The following is an 8764-nucleotide window of genomic DNA, read 5'->3' on the forward strand; positions in this document are numbered from 1 at the left end:
AACTGTATCTCTAATCTCTAAGGCTGTCATTTTCTCAGAAAAATGCATTAGACCAATTTTATACTTGGGAAAAAAAGGTCAGATCTTCATTAATTCTACTTTCAAATTTTGTCTACTTTTCTCATAGTGGTGGCTCTTTTCTTGTGGTGGCTGGCCAAATAAGTATTATGACCCCTTTCTTACATGCCCACTGACAGGCCTTCATTTTACACATCCATCCTTTCCTCATCTTATGTAAGTCTCTGACTTGCATTTTTGGAGTTATTCTGAAGCACATTAACCCAAAAGATTTATTATTGAAAAAAGATTTATTTTTGTAAAGCGCATGTTACCTAGTCATGATCCTGAGATTAGCTCAGTAGGTCGGATCATGATGCTAATAATACCAAGGTTGTGGTTTTGTTCCCTGTATGGGCCTGTATGGGATAAGAGCTGGGTTTGATCATCCTTGTGGGTCCTTTCCAACTCAGAATATTCTGTGATACTTGTGTGTATCTTTCTGTGCAGACACATATACAGATGATACATACTTAGCTCTTCTAAAAATGTTTTCTTTCCTTTCTTTTGTACTAAAAATTATCAAAACTTGTCTCACTTATAGCTAGACACAGCCTATACCTAAGACCTGGCATTATGGTTGAAATTTGCTACCTTGAAAGCGGAATGTCTAAACATTACTTATAATGTCAGTTCTTTTATACTTCCAAATCTTCTGTATGAATGATACATGGGCATAATCTTTGGAAAAATACAGTATTGACTGGCTGGGAAAAAAACATCTCTTTCCTGCAGAAGTGTTGGGAGTAAATGTCTGAATATTTTACCCTCTCAATTTTCTCACTTTTTAAATGGAATTAAATGCTTGGGTACTTACATAAATGCTTGACTAGGTATGTCTCCAGTATTACATTCCCTCCTTGTGTTTCTCAGCTATGCTATAAATGCATATATGAGTATATTTCATAATAATCTGATTTTACTAAATGTGAATGATTTTACTTCTCACCACCCATTCCTTAGAACATGGCTTGATATTCTCTTCCTGGAAATGATGGAGAAATACAGAGACATGCCTTTTTACTCTGCTTTCTGTCTCGCAGGGTAAGCAGGTAATTCAGTTTTACAGGATTCATTCAGGTTTGGCACCTGTTAGTGTTAAAAGAACTGGTACAGCATATGGTAAATTTTCAATTTTTTTACAATTAGAAGTATCAAGCTATGTAAGTAAATGCAAAGTTGTGCACAAAATGTAAGATATATGATTTACTTTTGGAAAAATCCTTTTCTCACAGGTATTTATTGTTTATAAGTTTCAAGATTTACTTTCAATCTAATACACAGGAAGAAGGATAAGTATCTACAGTTAAGTGGAAAGTCAAAGAATAGGGCATTGAAGAAAATTGGGGCACTCATATTTGATTTGAAAACCAGCAAAATGAGCCTAACATATTAGTTGTTTGTATATGTATTTATCTTACATCTCACTTCAGGGGTCCTAAAGAATTTACATTTTTCTTGCTCTAGGACTACTACAAATTATTGCTTTCCCTGGTTATCCTGTCCCTTCTCTAGAAATAAAGTATAAAAAAAAGTATAAAAGTATAAAATAACTGTCACTTGCTTAACACTCTTTACCTTGTATGAATTTGTGAAGGTTGCTTTTAATTTTTGGATGTGAGACACAAGCTGTAAAAAATAAAAAGCTTTGCAATGGAACAGATAAATTTAAGTTTTATGTTTACTGAAGATAAAGGCTTATTCCTAAGTTCACTTTCCTTTTTCAAAATCACTGTTGCATTTTATTATTTTCACTGGCTGAGAACCTTCCCTAAGTACAAATGAATTGCTAACAAAGGTCAGCTCAACTTTGCAGTTACAAATGCTATCTTCTGTTTATTCTGGAATGTTTTCCCTGTACCAGGCATTTTCAGATTTGCATTTACTGGAACTGAGGCATACTGACTCCATCAGGGAATTCCCCTAACACCCATGTACAATTTCCCTTTTACACTAATTCACTTTACCAAAAATAGAGGACAAGATAGTGGCTAACCTTATTAGTGTGTGTAAAGAGGACACAGAAAAGAAATGGAGCTTTTTGAACTTCTTTTGATCACAAAATGGAATTTACAATCCTGTGGCCACAGGACCTAGATTAGACTAACACACCTAGCATGGGCACCTTTCAGATGATGCAAGGCAAGCTCAACTTCTCTGGCAGATGGTGGAGAATATGCCAATATGTACAGTTTCAGATTTGGCTTATCCCTTTAATTAGACCTTGTTAACTAATTGTGCAGTTTTTAGCAGAGCTTGAATATATGTTAGGAAGATATGTAGCCAAAAAAGTACCTGCTCAAAAAGGGAAAAATGTCTGAGAAAATGATGCACTGTGTAAAGGTCACAAAACTGTGACAAGTCTAAGCCTACTTATTTTAACAGCAGAATAAATATGGTAGCCCTTCCAGTAGCCATATTGGTAATTTACTTTTTCTGCTCTGTGTCTCGACCATTTTACAAGTTTGTAATTGACCTCAGTGCAAAACTGACCACCAACCTTTCTCAGGGTCCCTTTCTCATGGATGACACATGCTTTTACATGGAAGTATTTCCCTGTCCTGGTGTCCCAGCTTAAAGCCCACTTTCAGCAACTGAGCCCCATGCATCTGCTTGCTCACACCACAGCAGTGGGATTGAGGAGAGAATTGGAAGGGTGAAAGCCTGCAATGTCATGGGATCAGATAAAGAGGGTTTAACAGGGGAATTGCTGTGCAAACAAGCAAAGCTAAATAAGGAATTCTTTCACTGCTGCACATGATCAGGTAGATGTTCAGCCATCTCCAGGAGAGCAGAGCCCCATCACACATAATGGCTATGTCTTGTGAAGACAATCATCATCACTCCGAATGTCCCCCAGTACCACCTTCTTCTCCCCTCTGTATGTACTGAGCATGATGTCATATGGTCTGGAATATACCTTGGGTTGGCTCTCCCAGCTGTGCTTCTTCCCAATTTACCATAAGGCCCAGCTTCCTCACCAGCATGGCAGTAGGAAAAGTAGAAAAGGCCTTGGCTGTATGCAATCCCTGCTCAGCAATAATAAAAACATCTCTGTATTGTCAGCCCTGTGTCCAGCACAAATCCAAAACAGCCTTGTACTAGCCACTGTGAAAAAATTAACTCAACCCCAGCAAAAAACATCACACCCACTTTCATTATTGTCTCAGAAGACCAAATATGTATTCACCAAAAAATGAGCAGAATTGTGTACCTCTCTTGCCATGAGGCCCTACAAATGATGAATCAGGAGGCTTCCTTGCCTCTTGCTATCACAAACTTTGTATTTTACATTCTCTCTTTGGAATTTTCAGTATTTATCTCTATTTTTTTTATATAATTTATAAAAATCTCAAAGGTATTTGCTAGTTCTGAAAAGTTTGGAGATTGCTGTCTGCTGAATACTTTTTTATAGCTTTTAGAAGTTCTACAGAACCTCCACCTATATTAGAAACACCATACTTTTGATTACTTTCATGATGGTCTTTTCAACCAAATAGTCTTCTTGGGCTAAGTGGAGACAAGTCCAATCTTCAGAAATGAAGTTTCTTTCAAAGATGTTTAGTGATATGGTCTCCACTCTCAGATAAAGCATTTCCTATTTATATAACTCCAACCAATCAAAACTGTTACATAAAATAATTGGATGGTTGGATAGAAAGAGGTTTTCTGAGAATTTTATATCTGGAAATAAAAAAGCATGTCCTTAGTATGGTCACAGTGACCCTGTGCTTCAGTCCTGCTCCTTTTAACTGAACTGCAAGTACAGACAGAAATCAGAATAACTCACTACACTTACAAGCTTGTTGTCGAAAAAATAGAAAATGTTGGACACATCTAAACTTCTCTGGTCTTGGGTGAATCTCTGCAATGGCAGTATCCCTTTTTTATTACTGGTATGTGTTTTCAATTGATGGTGGTTGTATGCATAGCCAGTCCAGAATGAGGGAGAGCCGGAGTCAAGGCTATGTCAATTCTATTTCTACACAATGCAATGAACTGCATCTCTGTTGCCTCTATGAAAGTTTGCAAAACCTTACTTTATCTGCTGAACTTTCTTTCCAGATGGAAGATATCCATAAAAGCTTATTCCAGGAAGTTTCACAGTAGCAGTTAGTGTTAATTACTGACTTCTCAAGTAAGCTGAGAAAATGAAAATGAATTTCAGATGGTCCTAAAAATGCTGTAGTTCAAAAAGATATCCTAATAAGATGTGTTTCTTTGAAGTCCTGCCTTCATTTTGTTCCCCAACTCTCCTTTATAGGAAAGGAGACTTTGTTCTGCTTATTGGAAAACATTTTTAAGGTTTTAATTTCAAGATACTTGTTTCAGAGGGAGACTAATGGACTTTGATGAAAGATTTTGTTCAAGGTTTGGTGCTTGAGGGATTTTACCTTTTCAGCTAGTTACAATAATATGTCTAGAATATATTCACTGATACAGAAAGAACCAGAAATATAAAAGCATGGGCAAGGATGCTAATGGTTGATATTTTACATTCTATTCACTCTACAGAGAAATCAGAAAGAGATGATATTTTAAAAAGCACAAAGACCTCAGGCCAGAAGAGATCTGGATTATCAGTGTGAGATACTGCTCTCTCAGTATATAAAGCACCTCATGAATTTATTAAACTGTAGGGATTAAACTTAGAGTAAACAATGTAGAAAAATAAAAGAAAAAATCAACAAAAACTGAAATGATTGTATTCTTTTGAAAAATTGGTTTTGTTTGGGCCTGAGGAGTAATTGCTTAGAACAGGGTCTGCATCCTCTCTGTAGTTTAACCTCTAATATATACCTTTATACACTGTGTGTAGTTCTGTGTCACTGTTAACACAAATGGAATAATACTTTCACTCTAGCCTGTTTCATGTGACTCCTCCTGTGTTAGCATATTCAAAGTGCTAAAATCATGATACCAGCCCTTTTTTTCATTAAATTCTTCTGCTTTGTGTAGGTGTGCTGTTGCTGTATACATGAGAGCCTATGGATCTTCTGTAGGCACAGTACTTCTGCACACAGCTAGCAGGTGAGCTTTCAGAAAAGTTTGTGTAGAAGCCCTTCACCCTTGTGAGCTCTGTGGACAAGATTTTCAGGCTGAGAAGGACTAGGAGTGGATCCAAGCTCCCAACCCTTGGTGATGAAGACCATTGAAAATACCTCTCATGTTTTCTAGCCATACTTTCTTTGCTGTCATCTCCCCAGACAGATGGTCTGAATCTGAGCAGTTTTTGTCAGCCTGAAGGTAGAATGTCTCAGGGAGGCAAGTATCAGTAACAGTAACAATGAAAGATAAATGTTCACATTCAATGAACAGCTAAATCGGGCCTGTCTAGGCAACTGATCTCTAGGTAGTGTGGTGCATTTGGATGGCACAGTCCTGTCTAGGGGAGCCTCTTGAAGCAGTGAGCACTATCTGCTAGTCTAGGATAAGCAGCACCCAGAAGGGTTTGTGCAAGGCGGTGGTTCACTGGCACTTGAGCAGATGCAGTGGCTAGCTACATCAGCAAACAGAAGGTTCTCCTCTTGCCCTCCTTATTTTTCTACTTTCCACCTCCTTTGTCCCATCTCTCTTTTCTGTGACTGTGTATGTTTTTACCCTCTCCATGGGTGTGTTGCTCACTGGATCTTTCTGGGAGAAGACCTAACTCATAAAAACAGCTCAAACACACCCAGATTTTTTTTTTCCCCGGTTTGATTTTCTGCTGTTATGATAAATTAAACTGGCTCAGAGAGGACTGGTGTGCCAAAGCCAGCATCAGACATGCAGAAGAAGCAAGCACATGATGTTGATTGTGAATAAAAACAGTCAAAGAAGTGGAAAAAACAGAACAGTAACTCAACTTTGGGCAGATTCAAGCTGCAGTGTTTATTCACCATGTCTTTTGTCTTAAGATCAGAACATAAGAATAGTAAGAATAGTAATTATTTGTTTGCCCATGGATGACCTTTGTGTATATACAGCCTGAAATGTCTGTGTTCTGGACAAGTTTAATGTATTGCCAGTATACTACTAAAGCTCTCTGAGTTTTGAATCCTAATAACTTGAGCTCTTTTGTTCTAACCCAGTTCTTTCAAACCAGAACCCTTACAGCCCTTGTTTGTTTGGTGTAGCTACTGCAGCATACAAATTCCAGTATCTAAGGCAATATCCTTCTACAAGGTCCCTTGAGAGAGAATCATTTGCATTAAAGTTAGCACAGCAGTAATGTTATTTGACATATTACATGGAGACACATCCCAAGGCATTGTCATTAATTCCTGAAACGCAGCAAATACATTAAAAGCAAAACAGGCAATTAAAAAGCTTTAAAATAAGGAAGCGAGATTGCCTTAGCATACAGAAACAAATACAAAAACTCTCTCAAGTCAATTTCACAATTCAAAACCATAATAACAGATTGTTCTTTCTCCACTCAATTGTCATTGGAACCTTGGCATTTGCAGTAGTTATAGAGCAGACTGTCTTTAGGGCTGTAATACATAATGAACTTGGACAATGAAGATACGAGACTATTTAAAGCTTGGTAAACTATTGAGTAACCTTACCATCAATCCTATAAAAGGCCAGAAGTCTACAGGGAAATATCATTGATATAATTATATTCTGGCTGACCTTAGTGTGAAGTAGAATACAGACAATAACATTTCAGGCTGTCTCTAGACCAGGCAGGATATCATTAGCCCAGCAAATGAAGCATTGCATTAATCACTCCTGTGCTAGGACTATCATTTTATGGAAGACAAAAAGTGCCCTGGCTTGTGGCTAACCCCTTGTGTCTCATAAACTACTCCACTTTTAATCCCCTGAAACATAGTTTTTGATTCTAAAGAATTTATTTATTTTATTAATTCTAAAGGTTTATTTATTAACACACAGAAGAAATGTTTAGCAAGAACTGAAAGTTGCTGATAAGACAGTAAAATGGTTACTAGATTGATGCCATTTTCACAAACAGTAAGGGAAAATAAGCTTCCACTTCTCTGTAAATTGCACTCTGACCTTTACTACCCTGCCATCAGGGGAAGTCATTTGGGAGCTCCCCAATCAGGCCTTTTATTATAATTGATGATGTAGAACTGCATGTCAGTTGTCAGTCAGCTTGAGACTGTACTAGGTGTTGCACAGTCACAAAATTCAAGTGTAAGTAGATGTTTATGGTACTGCATATTGCCTTAAGTGTCAATAACACACACAAAAAAAAGTAAGAAACTATATAAATGGTTCAGATGTTAAATGCTAAGTAGAAAAAAGCTGATGTAAATACCATATGAATCAGCTATTCCCAGTCCCACTGCTCTAGAGAAAGAGACTGAACACCCATCCACTGCAAAGCAGCAAAGTGCCATGGGGCCTGTGGACTTGCAGTCCTAGGAGCAGCACAAATGCAGCTCTATCCTCCCTCTGGTTTGTACCATGTTGCTTCAGGTTCTTTGCTTTTGCTACTCTGAAGACAGGATCAGAAAAAAATATGGTCCTATTCCCAAAGAACAGAAGATAAAATAATTTGGTTGAAATACCTGAAAATGTGTACTAAAAGGACTATTAGACAGCATCTGCCAGAGTAACATTTTTGTCTTGCTGAAATACTTTTTGTAGGAAGATAGTCTATCAATATAATCTCATTTGAATATAATGCCAGTATGAGTAATGATTTGACTACCTATTAATTGAGACCAGATCCCTACCAACACTCACACTGTTTTTGCTAGCTCTACTTGTCCTTGTTTATATTTATTTGCATGTTTTCTTGGGACCAAATTACAATATATCTTGGTCTTAAGGGTTATTATAACTAATGACATACTCACAAAAATGAAATTGCTATCTAAGCCATTAAAACAGCTGACTGAAAGATTAAGACATATATCTGGATAGATTAAATATTCTTCGCAGTTCCTGTATTATGGGCCAGCCATTTAACGTCTTAACTCAGTTTTAATAATTTCATTTGTAGCCAAATGATCACTGTCAGTGTTGCACAAATTGGTCATAAACTAAATAGAATCATGAGGATTTTGATGAAAAGCAATAAATTAGGTACAGAAGTGTTGAAATTCTGTGAATTACATTATCAAAGAGATTCATAGTTGCTAAACCTGAAAAGCCCTGGCTCATCAAAATTGGCTCTAAGTGTGGACATAGGCATGACTCACATGAGTGGAAGAGCGTGACCCAAGATCTAGGCATCTTCTTAAGGAAAGCAGAGCATGCCGACTGAGTGCAGGGCTTAGAACTCACCATATTGTGATGCTATGACATGAAGCATTTAATTTTCTGAGGAATGTGTAACCAGTACAAAATTGGTACAGTAGCTGAGATCTAGTATATGAGATGTCTTCACATAGGGGTGCTAGTTTTCCATGAGGGCTTTATCTGGGCTACACCAGCATAAATTAAGGTAAATTTCCCCAGCATTTTCATTGGCATTTTTGTGCCGTTACTGCAGTGGATCAGCTCTGAAAAGTGGAAAAAAACATCAAAATTAAAAATAAGAGGACATGGCAGGATAAGGAAAGGGAAAATTAACTGCTTTTATTTCTTTATGAGTATCTCCACAAAAAACATGCAGAACCAGGCCAGAATTGACCAAAACTTGCATTCAGATCCATAAGGTGATTTTCACTGTGAAATTTGATATACAAAAATCTGCATGACTTTGGAAGTGAAGAATGAAGATTTGTGCTTAAAATGAAACCTTAGC

The sequence above is a fragment of the Lonchura striata genome, chromosome Z, assembly GCF_050655825.1.
Source record: "Lonchura striata isolate lonStrDom1 chromosome Z, ASM5065582v1, whole genome shotgun sequence".
Taxonomy (NCBI): domain Eukaryota; kingdom Metazoa; phylum Chordata; class Aves; order Passeriformes; family Estrildidae; genus Lonchura; species Lonchura striata.